The sequence below is a fragment of the Rhinolophus sinicus genome, chromosome 17 (assembly GCF_057876585.1).
Source record: "Rhinolophus sinicus isolate RSI-liver-muscle chromosome 17, RSI-T2T, whole genome shotgun sequence".
In the NCBI taxonomy this organism is placed as follows: Eukaryota; Metazoa; Chordata; class Mammalia; order Chiroptera; family Rhinolophidae; genus Rhinolophus; species Rhinolophus sinicus.
In genome coordinates, this window is record NC_142517.1 from 126,893,842 (window position 1) to 126,912,998 (window position 19,157).

Here is a 19,157-nt window from a genome sequence, read left to right on the forward strand (position 1 = left end):
GGAGGACCCTAGAACACAGGAAATGGCTGATACCATCTCCCTTGACATCCTTGTTAGGAATATCCCAGTAGCTGTATTAAGAGTAATCAAGAAAAAATGTGTATGTGGAGGAAAGTCTCAACATTTTTGTGAGAGTATGGACTGATAGATATTTTACAGGGCATTTAACAATAAGCACTAATAAATTATTTGTGGAAAGCTACTATAAATTCTACAAAATAACGTACGCAGTTCCAAGAATCAAACAATGTCCCACAAATCCCCATGATAATTTCTGTGTGAGGAGAAGAAGAGTACAGAAAATTTAACAATAAAGGTCAACTGGGAGAAATATGGGTTCCCACTAGCTTACAAATTGAGTCTTCCAGAAAGCAATCAGCATGACATCCTCCCCATTTCCTTGCCTCATATTTTATCTGTTATCTCCTGGAGCTGGGATTGAGCTTGTGATTTCAAATTTTACAAATGGAACATAATCAGAAAGTGTTGACATAAATATGTAATCACCAAGTATCAAGGCAAACAATTCACTTATGCAAAGAACAGTTACCTAATTTATCCATCAAACACTTTTTGTGTAGGGAAAGTAGAAGGGAGAAGCAGAGAGAAAGAGAGAGAGAGGTGGAAAATTTGTATTGCAGAAAGAAAATATGATAATCATATCATTTCCATTATCTATGCTCTTCTACCAAGTGCCTTTGCAGTCTGTTTTATTTAAATGTGACCGATAATCCCAACAAATATAAAATTTATAGGGGATATAATTTTCTATAAATCATATTGAAACAATAAGATATCTATTTGGAAAATAAAAATAAGCTTGAACGTTTTTTCACTTACCACACACATGCGCACACACACACACACACACACACACAAACACATAAAAATAGCATGCCATTACCAAGGTGGTCAAATAAGATGTCCTCCTCTTGTATCCTCAGTGAAAAACAATAATTTGTCATCCATCCAGAAACAAAAGAACCTTTCTGGGAGGTTTGGAATCAGCTAAAAGATTGTGAAACCCCAGTGCAGTTCAAAATCAAAGAGAGCCATTTTGAAAAGGCAAGCTTGTACCCAGGTGGCTGACTTGCTGATCATGTCCCAGCTACAAACCTGGGGACAATTCTGTAACCCTGAGGACTTAGTTACAGTCCAGTTGTCTTGATCCTGTCACCAGCACCATATGTCAAGGGACCTGGGAGAAGTCATGCCCACTCATGTGTGTGTTGGGTAATCGGCATCCAAAACTTGGTCTGAGCTATAGACCCTGAAATAGCCTAAAAATTAATTTCAGCCCCTACTGACCACAGTTCAGGTAAGCCCATCAAACTCAATCAGATTGAAGATACTGAAAGTGTCTTGTAATGGGTCCAGACTGTCCTTGCTGTAGTCTGTAAACAGCCCTCTTTGCACAGGGACCTGGTAGAAGACACTCCTGCCTGCACCTCTAGCAACCCCCCAAAGTCCCTATATTCAGCTATAGTCCCCTCACAGCCAAAATCTGCCAACATGGAGAACAAGCAGGAGATGATCCCATTTATAACCCCAAAGATCCTAAAGGGCCCAATAGTCAGTTCAAGCTCTTCCCAGCCGGTTTGTGAGCAGTCCTGCTGTCATAGGCACCCATGTGGGGACACTCATGTCTGCAGTTCAAAAGATCCAGACAGGGCCCTATATTCAGCTACAGCCTTTTAGCTAGGAAACAGTTTAGCCTACCTAGAGACCTGGTGGGTGACACATCAATTTTTGTCTCCATAGCCAAGTCTGCAGACTTCACTCTTAACTGTAGAAGTTAAAATATCCCTGGGTCTCTGTCCCAACCTCTCTCACATATGGTCCAAGGCCATTCCTGCCCACCCAGGGTCCATCCAGTGACTGGGCAGGAAACATCCCAGGGACCTACCAGGAGCTACACACCTGTAAATAAGCCTACTGATAGGCCTGTGGACCCTGAAATGGATCCTTGTCCCAGTGCCACTGTACTGAACAAGCTACTGGAGGCAGTCCCAATGGCCTAGAGACCAGATAGAATCCACACATACCTGAGTCCCTGGTAACAAGTACACCAACTGTGGACCCCACTGTAGACTCAGCAGCAGCCTCAAAACCAGTTCCAACCCAGGATGACCGAAATACTGAGGGTAATCCCATCAGACTAGTGAACCAATAGGAGAAGATCTTTACCCACTAACACCAGTCTGTAAAGACTAGGAGAAGTGTTTATTCATTCAAATGCAAACCCCTATGCAAGGCTACATGGATCATAAAGAATCAGGCAGAAAACTAATAAAGCTCCAGTAACTGACCCCAAGTAAATGGAGATCTATAATATGTCTGACAAAGAATTCAAAATAATCATCTTAAATAGACTCAGTGAAATTCAAGAGAACACAAATAGACAACTAAACAAAATCAGGGAAACAATGCATGAACAAGTTAAGTTTAAATAAAGAAAGAAGTCAGAAAAAAGAACCAAACAGAAATCTAGGAGCTTATGAATGAGAGAATTGAAAAATTCAATAGAGAGCTTCAACAACAGATTTGATCATGTAGGGAAAAAAAAAAAAAAAATCAATGAACTTGATGACAGATCATTTGAAATTCACCAGTTAGAGGAACAAAAAGAAAAAAAAAATTAAAATGCCTATGTAAATTATGGGGTAGTATCAAACAAATGAATATTCACATCATGGGAGTCCCAAAAGGAGAATATAGAGAGAAAGGGACAGAAAGCATATTTAAGGAAATAAGAGCTGTAAACTTTCTCACACTTAGGAAAGGGATGTACATCCAGGTGCAGAAAAGGTCAACCCAAATAAGATTACTCCAAGGCACATTATAATCAAAATGTTAAAAGGCAAACACAAGGAGATAATTTTTAAAGCATCAAGAGAAAAATGACTCATCACATTCAAGGGAACCCCCATAAGGCTACTAGCAGATGCCTCTGCTGAAATATCACAGGCCAAAAGAGAATGGGATGCTATATTCAAAGTGCTAAAAGAAAGAAGCTGCCAACTAAGACTATTATACTTGGTAAAACTGGCTTTCAGAAATGAAGGTGAGATAGAGACCTTCCAAGACAAACAAAAACTAAGAGAGCTCATCATCACTAGACGTGCCTAATAAGAAATAATAAAAGGGGTTCTTCCAGTTGAAATGCAAGGACACTAAGTAGCAACATGAAAATATATAAAAGTATAAACTCAACAGTAAAGGTAAATATACAGTCAATTGTAGAATACCTTAATATTGTAATGGTGGTGGGTAAATGATTTTTATTTCTAGTATGAATGTTAAAAAAAATTAAAACAGCTATAGCTACAATAACTGGTTAATGAATGCATAATACAAAAGGATGTAAAGTATGACATTAATAGCAAAAAATCTAGGAGAATAAATAAGTGCAGAGTTTTTTTTTTTGTTGTTTGTTTGTTTTATGTGATTGAAGGTAAGTTGTTAAAAGCTTAAATAAATCTTTATATCTATAAGATGTTTTATGTAAGCCACATGGTAACCACAAACAAAAAGAAAATACCTATATAGTAGATTAAGTTTTCATAGGAATAAAACTACGTAGGAAAATTTTAATACTTTAATACTTGTTGGGAAGAGAGTAGTTGATTCATATTTTAACCAAACCCTCTGAGAAGAAGACATTTGAGCTAAAATCTGAATAACACAAAAGAGGCAGTCAGACAAAGATCTGAGGGAAGCATTTTAGACAGAAGCTAAAAAATACACAAAAGTCTGAGGCTGAACTAAGTCTGGCATCTTCAAAAGAAGAAGATAAGAAGATCCATGTAAATGGAGTGTAGTGACTAAGGAGGAGTAATAGGAAATGGGATGTAAGATGTGGGCAGGGAACAGATTACACAGGGCTTTGAAAAGTTTAGATATTATCCTATTTGCAACAGGAAGCCAAAGGAGGATTTCAAGAAGGTTGTAATATAATTTGATTTAATCTCTAAGAAGAACAGGTAGAAAAAGCAGAGCTAGAATAGCAGGGGACTACGTCAGTAGTCCAGCTAAGATATGATGGTAGCCAGAATGACTGTAAAATGGTGAGAAGCAATTGGATGCAGGATAAGTTTTGGAAACAGAGTCAATGGGACTTGCTTCTGCATCTGATGTGAAGAAGAAGGCAAAATAATTGAAAAAAAAGATGTAATTAAGTAGAGAAGTAGAAGGGTAAGAAGTTAAGTAGAATGTCTAAATGTAAAATTTTGAATTATGTTATCTGCTACATGAGAATAAAAGTTTTAAAATGCAGTCATTGATAAGAATGCTTGGTCTGCAATGAAAATGAAGGTCATTGAAGTTTAAGAGGACAAATTGAATGGGTGGGTTCTATGATGAGGTATGTGGACCCTGAGAAAGAAGATACCTACCAAGAAGCACTCCTAGTGGTCAACTGGGCTAAAATTAAAAGAAAAAGAAAAAAAGACAAACAACAACAACAAAAATAAACAAAGCCTAGCAGTTATTTCTATACAGGGGTTTCTCATGCGGGCCTCAGGGAGAAGCCTGAACTGGTCTGCTGCCTCCTGCACTGAATTGACTGCCTGCTTGCAGTTTTCCTGCCATCTGAGCCAGTGCTGATAAAGGAGTTCCTTGAATTGTATTTCAAAAGGACTGAGAGTTTCCCTGTCCAACCAGAGCATACAGCCCCATTAGCATCTTCACCAACCAGAGTGGTTCCATTCAGACCAATCAGGACAGCTTTTTGACCAATCAAACTGCAAGGATTTGGAGTCCTCATTTGCATGAGGATGTACCAATCAGAAACCAGGGGTGACATTTGTTTACACCGAATCTATTTATTTATGGGGTGGGGACTTCTGTCTATATAAGTCAGCTCCCCTATGGCTAGGGAGTACACTTCTCCCAGCTGGAGCTGAAATACTGAAGATAAAACATGAAAGGCATCTCAAAGGAGCAGAGTGGACCAGAGCAGAGCTGTCTATCCAGAGAGGGGCCTCGTCCCTGAGCCACTTCATAGCCATGCTGTTTCACATCCCTACTGCTTTATAACTGAGCTGTTACACTATTGAGCTGTTCCACAGCCATGCTGTTTTCACAGCGCAACTGTATTACAATTGAGCTGTTTGCATTGACTAAAGTTTTCTTCTTCCTCATACCCCAAATTGAAGATTCCTGTTAGCATTGAATTAGTGCCAACAACCATTGGTTGACAGTTATTTAAAAATTATATTAATATATTACATTAATACATAAAATATATTAATAAAAATTGCATGAATATATTAGTTTTTATTTAAAAAGCTAATATATTAGAATTGGGAGGAAAGGTGCCTGGTAGGTTGATAAGTGACAGTGAAGAGAGAAGAGTTGAGAATAGTTGATAGATGATTAAAGCATCAGATGAGAAAAACTTTTTATATAAAGTCAGAAATTTGATGAATTGTATGTAGGAATAGGTGATGTGTTTTATTTAAATTCTCACACAGAGGTATGTAGGGTTGGGAAGTGAGAAGTCTTAGTGTGAGAAAGCACAAAGAAAATGAGTCAGGCCAGAGGGAAAATCACATTGTCAGTGAAGTGGTTGAGAATATGACATTTGTTTACACCGAATCTATTTATTTATGTTTTTGCCACAATACACCATGCCAAGCAGTAACAAAATTTACAATAAAAACAATAGGATGTGAGTTAGGTGGAGAACTTTATAGCATGTGGGAATGTGAACACACAAATGGATGGATGACCCTAGAGATTTATATATTGCAAAGTGACTGAAGGTAACAGGAATGTTAAGAATAGTGAGTTTATTTGGCTATGATTTTTCCAAGAGAATTTAAAGTCAGTTTTTAATGAGATGATAGTGCTTTTGCAAGAATGAGAGAAGTTCTGAAAGTTATCCAAGAGTTTGGTTTTACTGCAACTATCAAAAATTTGGGCATCCATAGAGAGGCTGGAACTTAACCTGCAAGCAGAGGGGTAGTAACTGGGTGGGAAGACTGCCCTGGAGGAATGAATTCTGAGGCACAGTGGACAATACAGGGCAGTCACAGTCAGGAGAGGAGAGTCATTTGCAATATGAATAGGGAAATAGAACATAAGGACAGTGATAAAGAGAGGATAGCAAATTTGTTATTATAGAGAGGGGTAGTTTAAGGGGTGAATGAAAGACCAATTTCACTCTAGGGAAATGGTTGGTGAGGCAATGTAGAAAAAAATTAGCTCTACAGACAAAGAAGTGGCTGGGAAAACAAAGTGTTCAGAATCAAATATTCAAATAGCAGAACATGCTATCTCATCGAGGTCCTAATAGTTTAGTGTCATTAACTATTCCATTACAGAAGGATCAGAGATGCCATATTAAAGTCCCAAAGGGCCAATGCCTGGAATAAACTCTCCTAGTTCTATTACAGAGAAAGATAGAGGATGCTTGGTTGGGCTGCTGACCCATGATGCATTCCTTACTCTTCTCAACCAGAAAGAATGAGTCAAGATGGCATGCATGGTCAACATAAGATAAAAAAAAGAAGAAATCTGAGACTATATTATGTTGATATCATCGACACCCCCATTATCTAAATGATCTGGGGTGAGGCCCAACCCTTACTAATTTTCAAATAGTCATGATTTTTAAAATTCTAATGTGTGGTCAGTGTGGGGAACAACTGACAAAAGTAAGAGAGAAATATTTCCAATTCTATCTTACAAAATCATAATAGTACCATTAGGAAAACACAGACGATATGACCAAGGAAGAAAATTATAAATACTTCCCACTTATGAATATCTATGCAAAAATTCTAAGCTAAATATTACAAACCAATTTTAGTAGCATATTAAAAGAATAGGGGAATGTAACCAACAGGGAGACATCTTAAATTTTATTAGAAATGTGATTCTCACCCTCTAAAAATAGTGGGGGGGAAAGGTGTATGGAAAGTTGTAATAAATAATTAATAAAATTTTTAAAATACTGTAAAAAACTAGGATTCTCTACATTGTGAAAGCATATATAACACATTCCCCCTAAATCCCCAGTTCATACATATCCTGTTTACAGGTGAAATCCGAAAAGCCTTATAGTCAAAAGACAGGTTTAAGATACCTGCTTTTCCTGCTATTATTCTGGATTTGCTTACCAATGTCATTTAACATAGAGAATGACAGAAAGTATTTAATACATAATATGTGGAAAACAATACCAAAATTGGAAAACCCAGGAGAGACTGGTGAAAATATCAGAAATGTTAAAGAATTTCAAAATAGTGGCAAAGTTAAAAACAAATATACAACATACCTTCTCTGTATACTACATAAAAAATACCAGTTTAGAAAATACAATTTAAAATATATTCCATACACAACAGCAATAGCAAAAAAAAAATCATGAAAATAACTTTACTAAAAATATGTAAGACTCATATGAATAAAGTTACAAAACTGCCAAAGCAAGGACAAGGTTGAAATAAATGGAGAAAGCTATTGTTCTTGGACAGAGATTCAATTTTGTGTCATGTCAGTTCTCCCTAAACCAATCAATAAATTTAGTGTATGCTCAATGAAAATTCCAGCATGTGTGTATGTACATGGGTGGGTCTGTTTTTCCCTCTCCCCTCTCCCCTCTCCCCTCTCCCCTCTCCCCTCTCCCCTCTCCCCTCTCCCCTCTCCCCCCTCCCCCCTCCCCCCTCCCGTCTCTCTCTCTCTCTCTCTCTCTCTCTCTCTCTCTCTCTCTCTCTCTCTCTCTCTCTCTCTCTCTCTCTCTCTGTTGCAGTTAAGGTTGGAATGTGTCAAAATATTTTAAAATTTATCTAAAAAGGAAAAATTTAAGAAGAGCCAGGTAAATTGCACACACACAAAAAAGAGTAATTAAAGAGGACTTGTCCTAAACAACATTGGAACATAATAAAACAACTAAAATTACACTATGATGATGTAGGTACAGGACTAGAATAAATCACTGGAAAATAATTTTTAAAAGTCTAAATATACCCAAGACACATTGACAACTGGAATATAAGAAACCAAGTATTTCGAAAGGACAAGGGAAGGATGGATTATTCAGTAAGTGTCATTGGCATAACTTACAGTCATTAGGTAATAAACAAGGTAGTGCTCACTCATTTCACCAAAATAAATTCCAGACAGATCAAAGATTTAAATATATATATATATATATATATACATATATATATATATATATATACACACACACACACACACATATATACATATATATATATATATATACACACATATACAAATATCTATCTATCTATTTATCTATCTATATATATATATACATATATATATTGGAAAATGGGAGAACTTATATGTGTTACATAAATAAAGAAAATATTGACAGATTTCACTTCATAAAGTTTTACAATATTGGCATAGTAAAAAGCACTACAGAGAAAGTTAAGGAAAAACAGAAATTGTAAACATTATTTGGAACATATTGACAGAAAAATTTATTTAAAAAATAACAGCTACTTCAACTCAACAGAAAGATGAATAAAAATATGAAGAGGAAATATAGAGAAAAAATTTTAAATAATAAATACATATGGAGATGACCAGACTCATTAATAATCAATTAATGCAAATTTTCAATATATCAAACTTGCAAATAGTCCAGAGATGATTTATGAAGTATTTTTTAATATAATGATACAAGACACACTTTTGGAGAAATTATAAATTAGCACAACCTCTTTGAGGAATAATTTAGTCATACCTGGCCAAATTTGAAATGGAAAGTCTCATTTGCCTAACATTTCCAATTCTAAAATTTATTCATGTATAAATACTTATCCATGTACAAAAACAATATATGTGTGCCTGCATAGGCAATTGAATGTATTAATATATATATGAATATAAAAATATAAATATACTATATAAACACACACACAAATGTTCATTGCTGCATTCTTCATGAAAGTCAAATATGAGAGATTTAGTCTACTTCAACTCATCCATACAATGGAACATTATATTTTAAAAAAGAGACAAAATAGACCTCTGAATTTAATGGAAACATGTCCACGGCACGTTTGTTAGTTTGAAACTCATTCTGCAGAACAGAATCCACAGTGTGATCTGATTTATGTTCCAATTAATATTTACATCTGTTCTCTTTGATACACAGCTATTTTAAACTTCAGTGTGGTTAGGGTATTTATTTTATGAAGGACATGTATTGCTTTTTAAAATTAATTAGCTAGCCACATAAAGGGATAAAAATGTGTTTCTTAACGTGGTCCCCAAAATATATCTAAATGAGCTACCGTTGTCAAAGTATTATATATATACTAATTATATTACCCATTTCAATGTAGTAAACGTATGTTGCACAGTTCAGAAGTCATCTCTAGGAGCTTCAATGCCTTAAATCAAATTGCAAGAACATTAGTTTTGTTGTGTAAGCCAGCAACTATAGTGGTGAACTGGAAGACTGGGCAAGATGTGTATGGACATGTTGAAACATTCTCTATTCTCTCTCTTTTCTTCCTAACTTCTTTTATTTCTTTCCTCCTTTCTCCCTTTAAATATTTATTGCATGACTACTATAAAAGAAGAGCCAAGTGAAATAACTGAGACTTGTTTTTAATTTATAAAAATATCGATTTCCTCTGCTTAGATCTTATATATTTTAGTCAATCATGACATCTAATCTCCACTATATTTTTATATGGTGAGCATTGTTACCCCCATTTACACACACACACACACACACACACACACACACACACATCATTGAGCAAGTTACTTGAGCCTTGAAGAGTTTATTTATTTTTTACTTTATTAGAATACAGTTTATCTCATGTGTGTATTTTTGGATCCCACCATTTCCATTGTCTGAACACCACTTCTATTATAACATGCCATACATACATAAAACCAAGCAAAGGGTGGAGTTCTTTAAAAACTAAACAGGCATTTTGGACAATGTATTCTTGGCAGTGGATCCTGGACAACATTTGTCAAACACGGTAGGAAAGTTCTCACTGTACATTATAAAAAGGACAGCCATTTAGCAACTGTTACAGAAATGAACTAAGATAAAATATTTTAACAAACTACTTAAAATATTTTCTTAATTGGGGAATATTGGGGAACAGTGTGTTTTTCCAGGACCCATCAGCTCCAAGTCAAGTCGTAGTCTTCAATCTAGTTGTGAAGGGCGCAGCTCACTGGCCCATGCAGGAATCCAACTGGTGACGTTGGTGTTATGAGCATTGCGCTCTAACCAACTGAGCCAACCAGCCGCCCTAAAATATTTTCTTTAAGAGACTTCCTCCACTTCGAGATCTTGAATAGCCCCCTGGTCAGTCACGTGAGTAATTCTTCACATAATTGATAAACTTGGCTTCTCCTTAGGAAGAGAGCTATCTTTTCCTATAATTACTTGCATTTTTGCTTTTGCTTTAATGTCTTCTATTGGACTATATCTTCACAGTGTGTTAGTGTCTTAGGAGTTTTCCTTTTATTTTTTTGAAGGCTTCTTGACCTTTAGATCTTAGTGTGAATGATGATTTAGAGTTTTTTTCATTCTGGTTTGATTTTGTACATTTTTGGCTGGAGTACTGCATTTAGATTTCTTTACTGCTGCTTTTTCTTTGGCTTCCTCATCATCAAAATCATCATCATCATCTTCAGAAATTTTTACTTTTTTTTTCTGTAGAACCTTGCTACGACTTCCGGGAACAAATCGCTTTCCAAATACCCTTAGGAGTTTCGCATCCTTATCCTCTTCGTCTTCTGACTCTGCAGCTTCCTCCACAGCACCAAAGTGTTTTCCACGGATATGCACACACACTGAACCACACTTAACTCTAAGGCCACAGGTGGTGTTATTTCAAGCCCCCAAGGGAAACCACTGGCTTTACAGATACCTTCAAAGTTGCCAGTGTTATCTGAATTGGACTGCCTCCATAACTCATTGTCTCTCCTTAACTACGTGCAATTCATCCTTTGCACCAGCCCCGAATGACTGTTCTTAATGGTAACTCGTGCTCTTGTTCATCATTTTCTACTTTAAAGTGATGCTCTTTGTCGGTCTTCAGTACACAGTTCTAAAGGCTGAAAGTCCATGATTGGGTGCCAGCATGCTCAGTTGAGGGCTCTCTTCCAGGTTGCAGATTTCTTGTATCTTCACCTGGTGGAAGGGGCTTAAACCTCAAAGAATGTAAACATTTTTCAAAAGGGTACAACAACTAGTCAGAGCTAGACCCCAACTTAGAACTGAAAGCCGTTTGTAATAAACAAATTACAAATAGTTTATCTTCTTTAATGCTGGGCATTTATGTATGAATTTATGTGGTTTGATATTTTTTTAATTGCAGAACATCACTATGTCACGTTGTTACCATTCCCTTATTCCCTGTTCATTCACATTTATTGAATGCTTTCTGGTGGCACACTAGCGAATGTGTAATAACCTGCTCTCCGGGGGAAAAGCCTTTCCCATGCCTAATTCTACAGTATAAATACTCCCGCTGTGCCTGATTTCAAACTATTGTACCAAGTTAACAAAAACAGCCTGTTCAGTTCCTGAAAATCTAAAAACCAGCTCTCACAAATCAGTATGAATCAGACCCAGCACACCTCAGATTACTTTCCATATACCAGGCACTATGTTAGGCATTAGGGGAAAAAAAGAAATAATCAGATTTCTGCCTTTGAGTAATCCATGGTCTACTAAAGGAAAATGATAAGCTAGAAGAGAAATTATCATAACTTTTGGAAAAATTGGATAGTTTTAAAGTCTGTTATCTTCTTTACTTTGTCATCTTATACATGACTATTTATAATACTGTTCCCAGTTGAAGGTTATTTTAATCTCTCTCAAAACCATAATTTGCCCTAGAGGTTAGCCAAAAATATTGTAAATCAAATCTACTTTAAAGCCTTTTATTCTCATTTCCTGTGAACAAAAAATTTCTTAATGTTGGTTCATCTTGTATATTTTCCCTAATGTGACTTTTACTAGCTCTATAATGAATTTGAACAGAATTAAACAGTAGCAACTACCCATGTTACATTGGATAATTACTATAATCACGCCATCATCCTTCTCTGTATTGATGTATTTCCCTACAACACATCAAGATAAGTATTTACTTAAAGATGATGAACGACTTACAACAATTCAGGCAGGTATTATGATGCTAGATGATAGTGTGAACTCAAATTTCACTTGAAATAGAAACATAACCTGTTCTATATGTTGGCAGGTATAGTTTTACACTTAAAAACACTCTTCAAATGTTGAAGACACTAAATTGGGGCTCTGTATTAGGAAAAGCCTAACGTTGTTGACAAAAGAAGATGCCTTAGATGTGTTTTATCCCTGAAACACATAATGTTCTATTATTTTTAGAAAAAAGCACCATCGTTATGGGGGAAAGCCAGTTTCACTTACCCAAAACATTCACTTACCCAAGGCATCCTTAAGGACAAATTACTAAATAACCTTAAATACGAAATGAATTATTCTCTTGTGTAGATAGTAAGTAGAAAAGAAGAAAGTGTCTTATAAATTTGTGTGTGTGTGAAAATTGCTATTAGTAGGGCATCATAAACCCAACACTGTGAGTCTGATGATCTGTAATGTGAAAGAGACCAAGTTTCTGCAGGTAGATGGGACTCCTTATTTTGATGTAGAACTGTCTTCCTCACCAGTGATACCAAAGACCACTTTAGGAACAAGATATTTATTATCAGTCTTCTAGGAACTTATATATAAATCAATTACTATACACTGAACAATTGGTCTTACACATGTGTATATTACTAGTTTTTATAAATTACACAAATGCTGTTTTCATATACTTTTACTTAATGTATTGCTGTAATCAGAATAGCTTTTGATAGTGTTTTTGTCTGAAGTTATGGTTACTAGAAGTCCAACTTCCTGTGGTCTACACAATTTTTTTTTATATTATAAGGTAATCTCAATATTTAAAAAACGGCCATCATTAAAGATGGTTGGTAGGACAGTTATGACCAGCAAGTGGATGCAAACATGATGTTTTTTGAACAAACATGTCTTGAGCTAATTACTATGTTTTAAATAAGACTAAGTGCATGTTTAGATACAAGGAATGTTCAGAAACGGTCTTACCCTAGAGAGAGTCTAATGGAAGACAGAAACATAAACAAGTATTTATGAGAGACTGTGATGACTGATTTGTTACATGTACAAGGTGAGTAATGAAAACATGAGGGAGAGAGTAGGTAATGAAAGGCATTATACGATGATGGAAAGAGAACTGACTCTGGGTGGTGAACACACAATGTAACATCTAGGAGATGTATTACAGAATTGTACACCTGAAATCTATGTAACTTTACTAACAATTTTCACCCCAATAAACTTTAATTAAAAAAATAACAAAGAAACTCATGACTTTCAATCTTGAAACCCAAGATTTATCCTATCAGAGAAGTACACAAGAATCATTTGACAGAGAAAGAAAAAGTTAGCAAAGGTTCCCCCTGCTATTAAAGGCTCTGGTTTACAGACAGATCTGTAATTGAGCATCTCTGATGGGTCATATTCTTTCAACCCTCCTTAGATGTAACTTCATGTGGTTTGAATTTCTTGTATAATCTTCTCAATAGTATTAAAACAAGATGTTTCCCTTCTAGTAAAACTCTCAACTTATTTACTTGCACACATATGAATAAAGCTATATTCCAGAGCAAAATACATTAGTTCTGCCCACATCAACTGTTGGTGGTAAGAATCATGAACAACAGTCAGATTTTAGCTTAGTCTACTTTTCATGTTTGCTGAGTTTCAGCTTGATTTTGAAGTATTTTATCATATTGTTATTCTCATGCTGTCCAACAACTACACAAGCAGTAAGGATATTTTAAGAACATATACGAAGAGCATAATTTTTGTGGGAATAAGGGTTGAGAAAATTAAATTTGAAAGTGGTGAAAGTGACAAGTATGTTACATATAGATCAGATAAATAATTTGTGAGTGGCAGCAATTCAGAAGGTCTCATGGTGATTCATATATAGGCTAACCATATGTCCCAGTGTGCCAGGCACAGTCCCAATTTACATCTGTTGCCCTGATGTCTTTCTGGTTTGGCATTTGTCCCAGAAATTTCATTTTTTTTAACAATGCTAATTTTTAATACTTGCAATCAAACAACCTGGTATGAGTCTGTACTGTGATCTCTCTTAGTGTGTGTGACACATATGTTCAGGGAATAGAATTCTCACTTCAACTGGTGGTTAAAATTATACTTTTTCCCCCAACTCTTTTCAAATGTACCATAATTTAAACTTAACTCTTTAAGATAGAACATGCTGGGCTCTTGCTGATAAAATCAAGGACATTCAGAAACCCTTCACATCTGTTTTGAAGGTGGGAGAGGATTGGTGCTGCTCCTGCTGCCGACCCACGTGGTGGGGCCTTCACTTTCATCATGGCCATGGCCAATTCCATGGTCTTGAGAAGCCTAAGCCACCAAAATGTTAGTCAGCAAGACCAATGGAAACTGTAGGAAATGGAAAGGCCTATGTGAAATTTGAATGGAAAATAGAGTCAAGTTAACAAGTGATAAAATAGTCTGATGTCTGTTGCTTCAATGGTTATTTATTGTTTTATGGTGTAAAATTATGTCTCATATTATTTTAATTTTACAATAAATCATTTCAGAAAAAATAATGGAGAAAGTACATGTTGAATGAAAAATTAATAATTGGATTGCTGCTTCTCAAGAAAGTTGGTGGTGTAACTCGCACAAAATATATGTCATTATTCCCATCCACCTTGGGAATTGTAACAATATCACTAGTCATCTTCAAAATGGAGAACACAAGTCTACTTAACAAAACACCTCCATGGGCTTCAAGTATTATAGTTAATTTAACATGACTATTCACGAAGACCAGGATTTAATATATGCAGCAACAATAGATGTGTTTATATAAATTCTATGGAAGTTGACTTTTTAATTTAGATCAAATTACTATCCTAAATTAATCTTGCTCACTTTTGATTCCAAGTTTTCAAGTGCAAGGACAACATGTAAAGTGATAGCTGCTAATTTATTGGCTTGAATAGCAGAAGAATCTTGCAAACAGTTAAATGAGACTGCCTTTATACTGGTATCATTCGACTCATTACGTAGAAAGTTAATTCCAAATGTAGTTTCATTTAGTTTTTCCTTCAATCCATGAAATCAATATAGAGCTTCAAAAAGCTTATTGTATCTGCATTAGTCAGGGTTTTCAAAGAAACAGAGCCAAAAGAGAGAGACAGAAAGAGAGAGATTTATTTTAAGATACCAGCTTACTTGATTGTGGATGCTTGGTAAGTCAAAACCTGCACGGTAGGCTGGCAGGCTGGAGACTAAGGGAAGAGTTGAAGTTCAAATACAAAGGGAATCTGTTGTCAGATTCCTTCTTACAGGAAGAAAGCCAGACTGTTCTATTTAGGCCTTCAACTGAGTGGATGAGACCCACCCACATCATGGAGGATTATCTGCTTTACTCAAAGTTTCCTGGTTTAAAAATTAATCTCATCCAAAAAACACTTTCACAGAAACATCTGAAATGTTTGATCAAATATTTGGAGAGCATGGCTCAGACAATTTAATGCATAAAATTAACCATCACAATGTCAAAAGTAAAATATTGTATATTCTTATGAATGTTATTGTTTTCCATTAAAATATTGACCATTGAAGATAATAATATAAATACAAACTTTGCTAGAGGTAAAAATAATATTATTACTACATGAGTAATTCTACGGAGCAAGACATTACTTGCAATTGGTCATGGTAAATATATCATTCATATTTGTGCTTAATCTACATGCAATATTTTACCAAGCAATGGGGAAGCCGTGGTTGTTAGAAACTCAACTATACAATTCATGATAAAAAATCTGAACGCAAAGTTTACTTTAACTTGGAAGTAGGCACTTCATCTTGCTTCTTGGATTCTAAAATTCAATCAGATTTTAGAAATGTTTGCCACTTTGAACAGCTATTTTGTAAATTGTCCTAAATGGTCTACGATAGTACTGATTTCTAATTTGGGTGACAAATTTTTCATCTGTATTTTGGAATTACTGGAGATGTTGAATAAAACCGTTCAATAACAACAACAAAAAACTTAGCCTTTGATGCTTTTAATGTATTTGTTATTCAAAACAAAGTATGAAAACAGGAAATATTTAAATTTATACCTATAAAATCAAGGGAGGAACTGCATAAAGAAAACATAAAGAATACAGAAATATACAAGATTTAATTTTAAAATTCTTCAATAGTGCTTTGAAATGTGCAAAAAATATTTTGATAGAATGAATCTATCTTTTTTTGTAGAGAGAATCTATTTTTAAATTGCTATATTTATGATCTATAACAGAGTTCAATAAAAGATGAGAAATCCAATGACTTTGAAGTATCAATATTTAGAAAAAAAATAATTATTAATAGAAAAATCTTGTCATAATAATATTTGCTGAAAAAGCTAGAAGACAGGCAAAACAAAAACCAAACCTAATGAAAAATATTGGGCTGAATTTTTTTTTATATCTTAATGTGAAAAATTATAATTGAGAATGTTTTCTATTTAAAAGAGTTTTCTCTGAGCTTAGGAGGGGATTTAGCATATTTCAAAACAATATTTATTTCAATTAAAAATATTATGCTCTGGGTGGCCGGATGGCTCAGTTGGTTAGAGCGTGATCTCTTAACAACAGGGTTGCCAGTTCGATTCCCACATGGGCCAGTGAGCTGTGCCTTCCATAACTAAATCAAATACAACGATTTGAGCTGAAATGTCGCTGAGCTGTGGGTGGGTGGCCAGATGGATCAGTTGGTTAGAGCACGAGCTCTTAACAATGTGTCAGTTCAATTCCCACATGGGATGGTGGGCTGCGCCCCCTGCAACTAAGATTGAAAATGGTCACTCGAATTGGAGCTGAGCTGCGCCCTCCACAACCAGATTGAAGGACAATAACTTGGAGCTGATGGGCCCTGGAGAAACATACTGTTCCCCAATATTCCCCAATAAAAAAATTATATATATGTATATGTATATATATATATACACATATATATATATATACATATATATAATGGACTACAGAAGTCAATTGAAGGTGTCAATAATTTCAAATTTATTCACCATTAAATACAACTTTGAAGATCACATATTTTTAAGATTTCATATTTTTATGAAAAATAATTTAAGATAAGACCATATTGCAAATGAATATACATTTTTTCAGAAATATACCCGCAATATGGTATGACACTGGTACAGATTTAAATTTGATTAAAATATGAAAGTGTATACCAAATACAGTTAAACTCCTTATGCTATGTTTTTACTATCCAGATAATCAATATAAAGTAATTTTGTTGCTTTAATAAAATGAATATGTGATTTTTTATTTTTAGAAAGAATTTTATTTCTGAAAATAGTTTTTGAACATAAATATCATATAGGTCTGCAAAAATAATCTAATGTATTGGTCAATAAATAAGTATTCTAAAAGTCAGTTGATTTAAATATTTTAGTATCCTTTTCATTTTTTCAAATGGCCCTACTTTGTTGATAATGTGAACACATATTATGTGAAGAACTCTATACCTAAACTAAAAATCATTAGTGACAGAGTATGCTAAGTGATAAAACATTTTCTTTTAAATGTCCAAATTTTGGGCTCCAGAATTGCTAATAATATCCAACACCTTATTATCGTGCCACTAATTCAAGAAAAGGTTGGAAATTAGTTTCAGAATAAGCACAAGGACAAAATTATTGCTTAAGCTTTAGCTGCAACCCATAAACATATTTTTACTGGTATTCCTACTAATAGTTCCTAGTTCCTAATTTTTTATGAAAGATACTATCTTCATAAAAAGATAGGCAGGTACTTCAAGTGCCTTGCCTTCCTTTACTCTCACAACCACATAAAGTAGGTACTCTTTTCATCCCTTTTAGAAATAAAGAAAACAAAGCATAGAGAGGTGTGGCAACAAGGCCAAGTTCACAGAAGCAGGAACTTGTGCTGCAGCCCAGATGAGCATTCGCTCTACTTCTCCTTGGAAACAACACAACAAAGTGAGCGGTGAGCACTGAATGGGGAAGGGTCCTTTGCCAAAGATAAACTTACATTTATTAGAAGGATACAAGCGGCAAACACAATGTAAGTCCTTAAGCAGGAGAAAAGTATGCATAGCTATAAAACATCATGGCACCAGCAGGCTTCATCCTCTCTTCCTCATTTCGAAGGACCCTTAAACATACCTGCCTTTTGATGAGCACATATGTCTCTGAATGCAGGTGTCTCCATAATATACTGCTTGTTTTTCAGACATTACCTCATGTGGGATGGAAGGGATTTTTGAGGTAGTTTTTCCTCTGTTACCAGAAATCATCTGAACTGGAAGAGAGCTAACAAAACTTCTACATGGAGTAAAGAAGCTCATGGCCAGCATTCTCTAATTTAGATGCTAAATTGCCATTGGATCATCTCTTGGGCAAAGAATAATTTTTTCTCTCCCTCAAACCTCAAGAAGTCACGGACTTAAGGACACAACAGATAACCAGCATGTACTTATTGAATACTTTTAAGACTCACAACATTATTTGATAAGAATTTTTGCCGAAATGCCAGCAGGTAGAACATTCTCTTTCAAAGCCGTCAGAATGTTTTAGGTTTGTACGTACCCCACTTCTACAAGGCACTCCTGATTAAACTTAGATTGTATTCTCATTAGCACTCACACAATTTAGTTCTTTGTAAAAATGCAAGCTTCTGTTTGCACTCTTCTTTTCTGAAGTCTTATCTCCTCTGTAGCAGCATTTACTCAATATCCCCTGAGTTCTCTTTGAGCAATAATAGTACACAGGGTGGGATTTGCCAAGCATGAATATTCCATAAAGGATCGCAGGGATTCTGTAATTCACTGACTCCATTGTCTTTGAAGGCAAATTTCAACATTAACTCTGAGTTCTCATCTTTCTTTGCAGAACTAAGTGATACTATTAACCCCACATTATGAGGTAAATGATATTCAGTGGGGAATTATCATTCCTATAGGCTCAGGGCATACTTTACTCACTTGCACTTCTTCCATACCTAGATTCTTAAGGCATGTTGGAAGAAGGAGCCTATCC

General features: G+C 35.2%; 1 protein-coding gene and 1 pseudogene across 1 annotated transcript in view; both read right to left on the minus strand.

Annotated features, from left to right (window-relative positions):
* Nucleotides 1-19,157, minus strand: part of DPP10 (dipeptidyl peptidase like 10) — a 1,313,078-nt gene that overhangs the window by 1,082,577 nt on the left and 211,344 nt on the right. The gene's annotated exons all lie outside the window — the stretch shown is intronic.
* On the minus strand, nucleotides 10,022-10,946 carry LOC109433764 (nucleophosmin-like; annotated as a pseudogene).